The following is a 13,905-nucleotide window of genomic DNA, read 5'->3' on the forward strand; positions in this document are numbered from 1 at the left end:
GCTTCTACAGAAAGGAATAACCAACAATAGCATTAAAAAAAATCTGCATTATGCTCTGCCGAACATTTTATTTTTTCTCTGTTTTATGCAAATATATTTGTGATCTATTGGAAAATTAAATTATTTATGAATGAAATAAACATAATTGATTGCGTCTAAAATGTCAATAAATGCCAAATAAATTGTCACAATGAAAAGTAAGATGAAATCCGAATATAATTAGCTCTTTAAGCGCATGAAAGTGAAATCTTTCTGTTTATGCCGTCTTTACACGTGACTTGAAAACAAATTCCGTGTCTTTCATTCCATTTAAGCTTTCATTTGAATTTCCATGTCTGGAATTATGTCAATTAATGGAAACGAATTTGTTCGTTGTCTCATTGTACAAATATTCATAACTTTTTTATTTCCACGTTCATTTTGCTTTATATTTACAGATGTCATAAATCCAAACTTAGATTTTGTGTTAATTGTTTTTGTAGTGTTTGTATTAAGTCACATTTCATCAAGTCTCAAAAATGGACACAAGGATGAGGGTACATTATTTTGTTTGGTGGGCAATGAGACAATACTTTAAAAGATTAGAGATTATAGGTGAATCTTGGAATATTTGATTACTTTGGAGACGCTTGACAGGAATTTGTTAACATTGGCCATGAAAACGACCATGTTGCAATCAGTTGGGAAACAGCCTGGCTGTATTGTGTTCTACTGACGTGTGGTTTTTATAAAAAAAATCTCTGTGCATAGAATTTTAGGTTGACAAATGAAGAAGGCAACACTATTTACCATACTTGTAACGATAGGAGTTTTGTTTGAAATCTTTTATAGCGATGGAATAAGATATTGGAGCTCATTCGAGTAGCTACGATGAAGATAAAAATACAGCAGAGAAAGATTAACAATGTATCCTCTGTTAGCAAAAATGTTGTAGAAGAAAAAAGGTAATTTTTAAGTAGATTGTAAAGTTTATTATTTTACTCTGTCAAAATAGGAAATATTTTTTGAGTGACATTTTTCTAGTTGTGACAACATTACACCATATCTGTTATCCGTTTGCAGATGATTGTCGAACAATTGACAAATCTCTTCGATTAAGTAGCTTTCTTGTATTTACTGCCTATTTTCTTTAGATGTTAGTGCGTTTACAAAATATATTTTAGTATGATTACATAACGGGTATGAAAAAAAATCATTACAAAACTGTCATCAACGTGGTCTGTACATTCAAACATTTATAAACTAAATCCAAAATCCCCCATTTAAACTGCATTCTATTGATAAAACAAACACCCTATAATTAGGCTCTTTCTGCCTGTTAAAAGGTCACTCACATTTGAGAGTATCCTGTATCTCTACAAGGACGCGGTTCACCCATGAATAGAGAATTTTTGCCACACCTGGGCTCATGCATCTATTACAATTCTCTCGCTCCTAGACAGGGGTTAAAAAGAGTCGCCAACCTAATAGGCCTTGAACTATCATCTGTCCCATCGCCGAAACGTGGCATCTTTGTTCCTGTTGTACAAGTATTTACATAGCAAGTGCTCTAAAGAAATCTGAGCACTAGTACCCCCTCGATAACAATAACTTTGACAATCCCAACAAGCAGCAAAATCCCCCCTCTACACTGAAGAGATCCTAGATGCCGTAAAGTCCTTTACTCGAATAGCTTTTTCACTCGAATTGCTGTACTTTGGAATCCCGTCCTGGGCCCCTGCTACACTGATTGTACTGACATGCAAAAATTCAAGTCTAATGTGAACAGACATATCGCTTCTCAACTCAATAAATAGCACATCTGCAGATCTGGTTACAGATAGTAGCCGCTCACGACTATGTGGTTTTGTGCCTTGTTTGGGGTAAAATGACAACAACAAAATGATAGTATTGTTTATAGTCATACAAGAACAATACTCATCCACATTTTAAACAGTGTATTTCAGTTTTAAATAAGTCATTATATAGTAAAACAAGATATCAAAAGAAAAAATGTAAAATTATGTCCATACAAAAGTAATTAATTCCATCGACAACTTGAGAAGACGAAAACGAGATCGTAAAATATGAAAGATAAAAAGTTACATGTTCTTATTTCGGCTATCGCCGTGCCCGTTTACATGTGTGTAAATAGGGTAGGCCTGGATAGGTGTGCATATATTAGCATACTTGTTTTGTGAAAGAGTGTATAATGAACTTATGTGTGGGCGTTCATTTCGCAGAGTGTATATGCGTCCGCTACATTTAGCAGTTTGTAGAAGTTTTTATGTGTTTACTATTTGCCAAAGACCGTATGATCACATGTAACTGGCCATAATATGTAATACACACATAAAAACTCAGTAACTAAAACTTATATTATAGCAATATACAATAATCATAAACTTAACTAAAAATCGCAAGATTCGATCCTTAAACAATCCACTAGCAAATTCTGATTTTCATTATATTTTAAAATGACTTATCTTAGAATTAAAATAAACCAACATAAACACCTATTTAAAGGCAATTACTTCCCCCTTTACTTACACCGCAATCAAATTTAAAAAAAAAATGGTTACGTAGACGAATGATTATTTTAGACTAAACAAAAAAAAAACTTATCCAAAGTTTGCGCACCGAGAGGCCTCCTTACGGTTAAAAATAAAACAATACCGAAACACTCCTTTACTTATTTACTTATTTTATAAACTATTTTATAAACTTTTTTGTACACTTTTTTTTGTAAATATAATTTCGTATTTTTGTTTAAATCTTATATCATATCGAAAAATTCTATCCCCTAGCTTTTTATAATTTCTCTCTTATAAAAATGTTATCCAAGAATGAAATAAAAAATGTAATCACTATTTTTCCTAGTATTGTTTTCTCCTTTTACCATTCAATCAATTAAAAATCATTGCAAAATAGTTTAATTGTATTACATAGACATATATCTAATATAAATCATGCAAGCAAAAGAATTAAATTCCACTTAATTTTTTTTTACTTTTCATTCTAGGTTCACAAACTATATTTACTTCAATAAGCTGGTTAAAATCTTCTCTGCGCTCGCACTCCCTTTATGCTGATGAGGAGATGATATCCAGAAATATTTTACTTATTCCCCGATGGTTTTAGTTGTAAATATCGAATGAATAAAAGGATAATTTCCGAAACGATCGTACATACAAACATGATTTTGTTGTTTCTCTCTATGAAAATTTAATTGAAGATTTCTCTCTCTCTCGCTCTCTCTCTCTCTTTCTCTTTCTCTCTCTCTATATATATAATATTAAGAAGATTGATAATTTGTAATTAAAATTAAAAATCAGTTTCACAAGGAAGAACAAACAAAATCAATAAATTGTACGAAATGTAGTTTATCTACTACATTTTACATCCCAATGAATGCTTTGACGATGATACTTACTAGCTTTAAAAGGCGAACCATCAAAAGATACATCTTAAAAAAACAATGCTAGTTTTATTTTTGGTGTCTTAAAAAAAAAATTCAATATTTTTGCTGATGAGGAGACTTTGTTTAAAACAACTAAATGTTAAAATTATTGTTCAAGACTTATTGTCTATCTCAATAAAACATTGTTCTTCCTTGTGAAACCGATTTTTAATTTTTAATTTTATTACAAATTATCAATAATCTTACTCAATATTAAAATAGCTCTAGGATATATATGCCTATCGAGCTTACTATATATCTACATTACAACGAGCACTGTTTTATTTTTTTTTAATTGTATTAATCAATTTACTAATACATTAAAATATACTCTGCTCTTAAGACTGTAGTTCTAATCCCCTAAAATATATATATATATATATATATATATATATATATATATATATATATATATATATATATATATATATATATATATATATATATATATATATATATATATATATATATATATATATATATATATATATATATATATATATATATATATATATGGCATGATCACGTTTGACACACCGGTTCCCGTCAGATCACCAAAGTTAAGTAACGATGAGCCTGGCCAGTACCAGGCGGGTGACCATTTGGGACTTCCAGGTCCTGTATGTGCTCTCCGCTTATCTATTTCAAGTCGGCCAGAACTTCTCCTTGCCACTGGACTCAAGCAGTGCCAATAGAGGAGAGGTGTGGTATAGGATTGCACAACCCTTGCCGCACAATTATACGCGCAGCTGTCTCTACAGAGGGGGCATCCTTTATCTTTCGAGACGGAACGGAGGCATCAAACATCGATATATATATATATATATATATATATATATATATATATATATATATATATATATATATATATATTATACCAGCAGAGAGACCTGGCGTTTTTCAATATTAAATTAATTAAATTAATTAAAAATTAAATGTTTAGCAAATGTTCCATCGCCTCATACACCGATTTTGATGGCAATAAATGTAATTGCTTATTTCTTTAAAACCAAATCGATTGATTGCCTACTTCAGTTAGAGGACCACCCGCAGTGTACCAGAAGGAAGCAGCACATGCCTCCCCGCAGTGACTTACTCCACAATACATTGTAATCTATGTAGCACTTTAGAGAATCTACTGCTGATTTTATAAAATGGTCTGTCAATAATGACTTCACTTAAAACTGAAAATGCAAAAAGTAAAGTATCATGATTAAACTGTGCTCTTTACAGAAACAGTCATTTCGAACGCGCCCCTATCTTATTAAAGAACCAACTGTTGATTTTATGAAATTCTTTGACATAATCACTTTAATAAAAGTTAAACGCACAAAAAGTCAAGTATCATGGTTCAATTTTTCTCTAAAAAGCAATTGTATCGAACGGTACTATAAAAGAATCTACTAATAATTTTGTAGGCCTTTCTGCTTGATCGGTGATAAAACTTCTCAAATGCATTTGTGATGTTAGGCTGTATAAACGTGTTAACTTTGGTCATAATCGAACTTCCTTTTTTAATCGGATTTTTTCGGTTATCAATTTTCGATATTTATCAGATGCATTCCGATAAAAAACCTACGTATGAACTCTCCGAGATACATCAAGTACACTGGTTTGAAATTTCAGAAGAATTGGCCTAGCCGTTTCTGAATCCAAAGGGAACGGACTCACATGCAAAATTACTTATATATATATATATATATATATATATATATATATATATATATATATATATATATATATATATATATATATATAGACAGTTCTAGGTTCAATCCTTGGCTTGGGAGAGATGCTAGTCTAGCGGCACTGATGAGTTGGGATACAACGAAACAGGACTGTATGTCGATTACTACAAATAGTTGCCTGTCTAGCCGCACTGATGAGCTGTAAAACAGCGAAACAGTACTGTATGTGGATGACTATAGTGCTCCTCACCTTGAGTTGAGCATATTGAGAAGTGAAACACGAATTACCATTAGCATATAAGCGACGCTCTTTGTGTAAACAAATCGAGCGGAGGTATTTCGGACGATATCAAAACATCGTTAAACTCACTACTCGTTCAAGCAGCCGCCAATAGCGTAATGGTTAGGAGCCTTGACTGCCGTATAAACGGTCGGGTTTCAATCCTGGCTTGAGGTAGTTGCCTGTCTAGCCGCACTGATGAGCTGTGAAACAGCGAAACAGTACTGTATGTGGATGACTATATATATATATATATATATATATATATATATCATAATTTAGGAATTTAAAATTTGGATTTTAAAAAGTTAAATTTAAAATATAGAAAATTTAATGTATGCAAGACAAAGGATACAGTATAGTAAAATGTAGTTCTTTAACCCATGAGTTTCCATGTTTATACATCTCCTCGGAGGAAAACTATTAGCAAATATAGCGATAATCGCTGGATGTGCACACCAGTAGATTTATTGTATTTCATTATTCTGAATGATTATATATATTGTGCTGCTGCGAGCCTTGCTGTACCTAGCAGAAACCTACACTTAGTGTAAAGAACACATAAGGAGACTGGAAGCCGTCCAGCAGAGACTTCTGAGAAGGATAATGAAGATCAAATAGAGTGAGTACGTTTCAAACGTGGAAGTTCTCAGGTGAGCAAACCAAGACAGCGTGGAAGCTACCCATCATACTATGCAACTATGATGGACTGTACACACATATTTATTAGCAAGGAACTGAAGATGTGGAAGATTTGTGCAAAATTAATCTCACGGGTGCTCAGAAAAGAAGTTGTTGGAACGGCGCAACAAGTGCATGCAGCGTTAAAAGTGGGCATAGGAAAAAAATATACTTATTGCCAGAATCCCAAAGATGATTTTCTGTGGGGTACTGGAAAATTGAATCCGCAAGGTAGGAGGTCAGAAGGTTCGCTACAAAAATGTAACAAAGCGATGAACATCAATGTCGAGAGTTGGGAGGAACAAGCCAAAGAAAGGAGTAGCTAGCGGAACAGTATCTACAAATGGAAGGAAGAAATAGAGAGTAAGATTGGAGAAGCCTTAGCGCTGAGACACTATCGACGACGCAACTCCGGCACCCACATATGCGGTGCCTGTGACCGAACGTTTCACACAGAAAGAGAACTACGTCAACACCGAGGGATAAGGCCACGAGGCCCCGACTAGTCATCGTCGGACTGCATGATATATATATATATATATATATATATATATATATATATATATATATATATATATATATATATAATTATTCGTCTCTGAAAATATTTTGTAATTTCCAAATATTTTTAAGAAACATTTTTTATTTTTTCAAACCGCTTCCATAAATATTAAATAATAAATCTAACATATTTTTTAACGCTTGTAAACTTTTAAAAATGTAAAGTATTTTATTTAAACTATTATTTGTACATTGATCTTGTACAAAATCATTTTTACATACTTTCTGTTTAGCCCTGTTTAGCGCAACGTATAAAACATGCGTTTATATTGTAATTTCGGGATAGATTTTCTTTCTTGTAATGTCATAGACATTTTCCCTCCTTTTCTTTCTTTCTCTCAAATCCTTTTATTTCTTTCTCTCTGTCATTTCTTCTTTCTCTATTTTTCTAATCTTTCTTTCGTTTCATATTTCTCTCTTTTGCTTAATTATGTAATTTCTCTCTTTCCTTTTCTCTAACCTTTCACATTTCATATTTCTATCCTTTTTTGCTTATTTATATTATTCCATCCGCTTTACTATTTTTCTTAAGATTCGCTCTTTACACCGTTTTCTCATTGATAGATAAAATGGTGTGCGGTGAAAAGCAAGAAAATTAACAATGTTGCCATGGTTTTATTTGTAATTTGTCAACTCTATATATAACATATTGATTCACCAGCCCTAAAAAATAGTGGATACAAAAATATTGATATCAAATATAAGCAACAAAACACCAATAGCTATAATAAAATAAAAAATAGAAGAAAAAGAACTATAATTTGGTATACGGCCTCATACAACCAAATGTTAAAAACAAAACTTGGCAAGAGATTTCTAGATCTTATTGAAAAACACTTTCCCGAAACTCACACCTTACACAAAATTTTCAATAAAAATACCTTAAAGTTATCCTACAGTTGTTGCGAAAATTTAGAGATGATAACTAAAGCACATAACAAAATATTAAATAATATAATGTAAACAACAACAAAATAAACAATAAAAAAAGTAGTCACCATGACAAAAATAAAACTAACACTAGCAGAAATAATAATAATAATAATAATAATAATAATAATAATAATAATAATAATAATAATAAACCAACCCCGGACAAGAACAACCATACTATAAATAAAAATACTAATAACGAACAAGATAAATGCAAATGTAGACACCGCACACTTTGCCCACTTCAAAATAAATGTCTAACCAAAAGCGTAGTTTACCAGGCCACAATATTTCCGAAAGAAAACCCGAATAACAAGAAATATTACGTAGGTATGACTTCCTTACATTTCAAAACTCGATACTATGACCACAAAAGTACATTCAAAAATAAAAAAAAACACCGTATGAAAACAGCACTAGCGAATAAATACTGGGAACTCAATGAAAGCGGACATTCGCCGGTAGTCGAATGGAAAATAATAAGACAAGCTACCACGTGTAGGGATCTAGACGACCCACGCAGATTATGCCTTCATAAAAAATTTGCTATCCTGTACTTTAAAGAACCCCAACATCTATTAAACTGTTGAAGAGAAATAGCAAACAACTGTTTCACAAGATAAAATTTACTCTAGGATAGCGATACAAAATAGTTTTAAAACTAACAAAAACAATAGAAGATAAACAAATAAATAAATTAAATAACCATGAATATACATAAACGATCACACATATATGTATGTATATATATGTATATATATATGTGCATATATGTATGTACACAAATATATATATATATTTATATATAAACTAACATTAAAAAAAACACTAACCTAGTTTTAAAATAGATCAAGAAACTAAATAGAGTACACACAAAGGAACAGGCCAACCAGAGGTCAAATAGGCCTTTGTCCGATAAATGCAGGCTCATTCGCTGATAAGAAGGGCGCGGTGGATACTAGAAAGCTGATTGGCTAACTAAAATCCCAATAGAAGATGAGCATATAAAAACGACAAACAACCACAGCATTCCCGCATAAGCCTTGAAGAATCCTAGAGTGGATGAAATGCGGAATATTCAGTGTTGCTTAATCGCCATATATATTTTATAAATTACTAATTAGCTCTACCTACGTATTGAGCACTTTTGAAGTAAATACTTAAAGTATACGCATAAATCTATACTTTCGTATATTAATTTTATGTGAGTAAATTAAGTATATATATATATATATATATATATATATATATGAGAGAGAGATAGTCACGTCGAAATTTTAAAACGTTAGATCATAAGATTCAGGTATTACCGTCTGAAATTCGTGTCATACCACTGGCGAATCAGTTTGGTATAGACCTACCGATGAATCTTAACACGCATGATTATCTAAAAACATCGAAACATGAAGGATTGTTTCAAAATGTGTCATAAATCAGTTTGTTGGGTCTGCCTGTACATCCTCAGAACCATGTACAAAATAGGATTGATTCTCGAATTTTATAACCATTAAAATAAAATGCGCTCACAACACAATTTTTCCAAATCTCAAAATATTTGTAAAAGTAGCAAATTAGAGTAAAAATATTAATATTGATTTCGTTGGGCTGCTGAAAATATCTTTGCTAAAATTTACATTCCACGATGGCAGCACATTTAATGCCAGCCTCTGTTATCACTACCAGCCATTGCATTTAAAGAAACATTTGACTATTTATTCGAGTTACAATTGGAACTTGAAAGGCTGTACTGAAATATAAAAATAAATGCTCGTTTTTGGAAATGGCAGTTTGATAGCTTCAAAATAAAATCAAGCATTTGAAAATTTGAACCGAAAAATAAGTATTTGCTCGATGAAATTGAAAATGCAATAAATTAGGTTCTCAATATATTTTAGAAAGTGTCGACAGAATTAACGATCATTTTTGTTTGCTTGTATGGAGAATTAGAATTGAAAACAATTGAACTAAAAATAATACCGGATCAATAAAGTCTGCTGTAAAGAACTCTGAAAATTGGCAAACTCCCCGAACTCAGAAATTGATAGATGCATTACGAGAAACTGTTGAAATCCATTATTTACATATGAAGAAATGTCTATATAAAAAAGATCATCACATTTTAAGAAATATTTTACAACTATGACTAATGATAGCAAATGTTCAGAAATTAAAAAAAACAAGAACTTGAAAACAATTTTTCAAAAATCGACATGAAAAAATCATAATAAAACGATGAAATTATAATAAGAGATCTATAATGATAGTTTAATTGTATACCTACAAACAATACTATTTAAAAACTCTCAAAATTAGTTCCAGTTAAAATTCATTTCTAAGTGACACTCTTCTAGAAGTTTTAAATTTTATGAGCGATACGAATAATACATTTGCGAATTATTTAAGTATTTTACCTGGTCATGGCTGACAAAATGAGAACATATTGCCCCCGTGGTACATATAACGATTCGTTCGGAAATTCCGTGCAGATTCTTGAGTTTTACTAGGGGATTTCCGAGTTCGAGAAGATACACTTAAAGAAAGTGTTACATTTCTCGTGTTGAGATGAAATTATATAGTTACTTATGGCGAACTCTGTACCCCCATCTCCAGCAAATTAATTGCATTATATTTTTAATGTTTTCAGATGGACACACTATATTTTTATCTGGTCTTTTAATTGGCTTTTATTCAGTCCATACTGCTATATCCCCTATCTCTCTGTTATCGTTTTTTATGAAAATCTTCATAGAAAAGGCATGAAGCCACTTGATATAAGAAGTAAAAAAATGCAATTCATATGTAAAAAAATAATCAGCGTTTAGGGGTTGGATGGATGGATTCAAACCCAGAGAACAGCAATTTTTGCCTCTTTGTCAGAAACATTGCTTATAGAATATAAAGACAACGTAAGGAAAACGAGTAACGCGGAAGCCAAAAGTAAATCCAAGGTCAACTTTCTACTCTCTTAATTTAGTAGTGTATATGATATGACTTGATCAACGTATGTTTTTCTGAGTATTATTTCCTATATATTTTAACTACACAAAATACATAATAAAACATTCGTCCAGCTGTTCATTAAGATGTGCTTACAATTAAAAAAAAATTAATTGCTGGTTCACTTAACTCAATCGGCCGAAAAGTTATGCGGATAACACTCGAGAGTAATTCGAATAATATAAATAAACGATGCATGTGTCATAAACAAAAATGAGATCCATGTTGAGAAAAAAAAAACAATCAACAATAATAAAAAACAATAAACAAATACTTCAGGTTTTCCCAAATAAATTTTCCTTTATTTTATTTAAAATATGTCTAAAAAAAACAACGAAAACATTTGAAAAAAATTAACTTTTTACATAAAACATTGTTGTTTTTTACACAGTGATCACCACTTATCAAGGCCCGGAAGCCACTCAGGGATAAGGGTTATTGCAAGTACATTACGTTAGTGTGGAGATTTGATGAAGTGTTTACTTAAGGGGGCGGTTCATTAGGAATTTGTTAACATTGGACTTGAAGACATCCAAGTTGTAGTCCGGTGGGAAGCAGACAGACGGAGCAGAATTCCACAGGCGTGCAATTGTTTAATATATATTTACATTATTTTAGCCTCAATTTACTGAAATTAGTTTTTTCTATTAAGATGTAATCGTCAGACTTTGATAAAGAAAAATCTATGAAACATCAACAATTTTTTCAAAATTTAATGAAGAATTTATTCTAAAAGAATAATTAAATAACGCAGTAAATACCTTAATTGAAGTAAACTTTCGGCAGGAAGTGGCGGGCATAAAATGTGATACTGTATTCCACATCTTATAAGCAATCATACAACAAAAACAAAAGAAACTTATTTTTCAAAATGGAACGCCGTGCAAAACGAAAGGGAATATATTGTCGTAAGAAGTGGATTTATTTACGTCGACAAACACTATGTAAACACCAATGGCACAGAAAATAAGAACGCCGTGTTTGGTTCGGTTGTTTTACAATTTTGGCAGTAACTCTACTCTCTAGTAAGAGTTTCAATATAACTGTAAGCCAAAATTGGACAAGTATCGATCATCGTCCAAAAATGGCAGAAAGCCGAAAAAGAAAAAAAAGTAGTTATGTGGTCTATAAGAGTAACAACCGAAGAAACATGGCGTAGAAAATACGAATACTTAAGTAAAAGAATAAATAATAGAAGTTATGGAGAGTAAAAAAAAAGAAACGAGTTGGCAAGAAGAATAAAGAACAAGTAGATATCGGAAGAGGTGCCGGCAAGTAAAACTTATTAGCTTGGCTCTTGCCTACCAGGCTGCAGCTGGTGCTGGCTTTTATGTGCAACGGAATCGCCCGGTTCCAAAATAGCACCTTATTCACAGTGCATTGGAGACCGGTCTGTTTGTTTTATGTGTGGTGTAGAAGAACTCTTTGTGACAACACAAATCAATCAAGTGTGAGAGAACATCTTGAACATCGAATATAATCCGTGCACATTTCTCTGCGATAAAAGCGTGTCTCCATGATTGGGTTGCATTCGGAATGCATATTTGAATGGCGTTTTTTTTCCCTTTTTTTTTGTGATTCCCATGAGACTGTCTATTCGAAAGAGAATGGAAGATAAACACAGAAGTTATAGAGAAGAAAGTTTCATTTTTTTGTACAGAAATGTGTATAATATATATATATATATATATATATATATATATATATATATGTGTGGTTATAATATATATATATATATATATATATATATAGTGTCTGTGTCTGTATAAATATATATATATATTATGTTACACACACAAACACACATATATATGTGTGTATGTATATATGCATACTGCATAATCGCGTTGACACACCGGTTCTCGTCAGATCACCGAAGTTAAGCAACGTTGAGCCTGCTTAGTATCAGATGAGTGACCATTTTGGGAATTCTAGGCGCTGTATGTACTCTCCGCTTATCTCGGCATTTGTTTCAACTCGTCTTGTAATTCACTTGCCACTGGTATTTAACAATGTCGTCTCAGGAGAGGTGTGGTTGGAGATTGCACACCTCCTGCCACCAAAATTCCAAGCGCAAGCAACCCTTCGTGGGCATCCATAGTTTGTTCAAGACTGAAGAAGCCTCCTTTTTATGTATTTATGTTAATAAACGATTTTATTTATATATCACTAGATGCTACAAAACATCTGATTGAAACTTACTGAATCCATTATAATTAACTATATATTTTCTTTTGTTAATAACTTTGTTTATACTAAAGCATTTTCTCTATTTAATCTGTCATTTTAAACCAAAAATTGTATTTCATTTTTGTTGGAGGTCATTATTTATCAAGTCACAGAGGACACTCTGGGATAAGTGTTAATGAGTGTTAGGTAGCTGGTGAAGCCATACCATGAAGGTAGGTAATGATGAGACTTTGGTAAGATTTTATGATATGAGGACGGCTTGAATTTCAAGAACATATCTGAGCTGTCATTACACAAATGACAATGGGTGTGTGCCGGAAACTATGTCGCCTATTTTCTGAACGATTATCAAAGTGCATGAAAAAGAATCCACTCTCTATGATTTACGTAATTCAAATTAGATTATACGGCGCGGTTGTCGTTTTTACTTTTTTTTTTTCCAATTATATATAAGCAACCTGAATGAACATCCGTAAAAAGGAAATTGTAATTATAAAAAATATATTTTAAGGTGGAAAATCACTTTCCGATATAAATTTAACGTAAATTGGATAAATGCATACGGCCCAATTAGCAGTATATTGTATGTATAACAGAATGATTTCTTACTTTTGAGACGGGAACATTGGGGTAGTGTCATTTATTTCATCATCCAAAGAGAGTTTATATACATATATAAAATCTGAGGAATATATATTTTGTTTCTGATGAGTTGTTTAATGGACTTCCGTTATTCAACAAAACACGTGTAAGGCGTACTTTATATAATGTGAATAAAATGAGTTCGAATCAAAGGCGTTGCTAGTTTTGGAATAATAATTAATTATATACACGTTCTGAAAATAAAAATTCATTCTTACTGAGCTTTATTTGAAAATCTCATTGGATATGTATCTTAAAAGTATAGATTTCTTTATAACCGCAAAAATATATTGCTCTTCACATTGAGTTGGGATCTTATTTTCAATTGTTGAATATGTTCAAAAAATAGGAAATTACTTCCTTGCCCAGGAATATTGTCATATCTAACTACAGAACTTATATCATAGATATTATACAGGCAGTTCACTTATTCATAAAAAGGGTTCGGTGGAAATTCTTGTTCAATCTCAATAAAAAGGAAACGACGCCATAAG

At 31.8% G+C, this 13,905-nt stretch overlaps 1 protein-coding gene and 1 pseudogene across 1 annotated transcript in view; one reads left to right on the plus strand and one right to left on the minus strand.

Moving 5' to 3' along the window:
- The window catches only part of LOC145276924 (uncharacterized), a 384,754-nt gene that overhangs the window by 271,385 nt on the left and 99,464 nt on the right, over positions 1 to 13,905 (minus strand). The gene's annotated exons all lie outside the window — the stretch shown is intronic.
- Positions 3,949 to 4,066, plus strand: LOC145277371 (5S ribosomal RNA; annotated as a pseudogene).

This window comes from Euprymna scolopes, chromosome 5 (assembly GCF_053919585.1).
Source record: "Euprymna scolopes isolate OS-2025 chromosome 5, ASM5391958v1, whole genome shotgun sequence".
Taxonomy (NCBI): Eukaryota; Metazoa; Mollusca; class Cephalopoda; order Sepiida; family Sepiolidae; genus Euprymna; species Euprymna scolopes.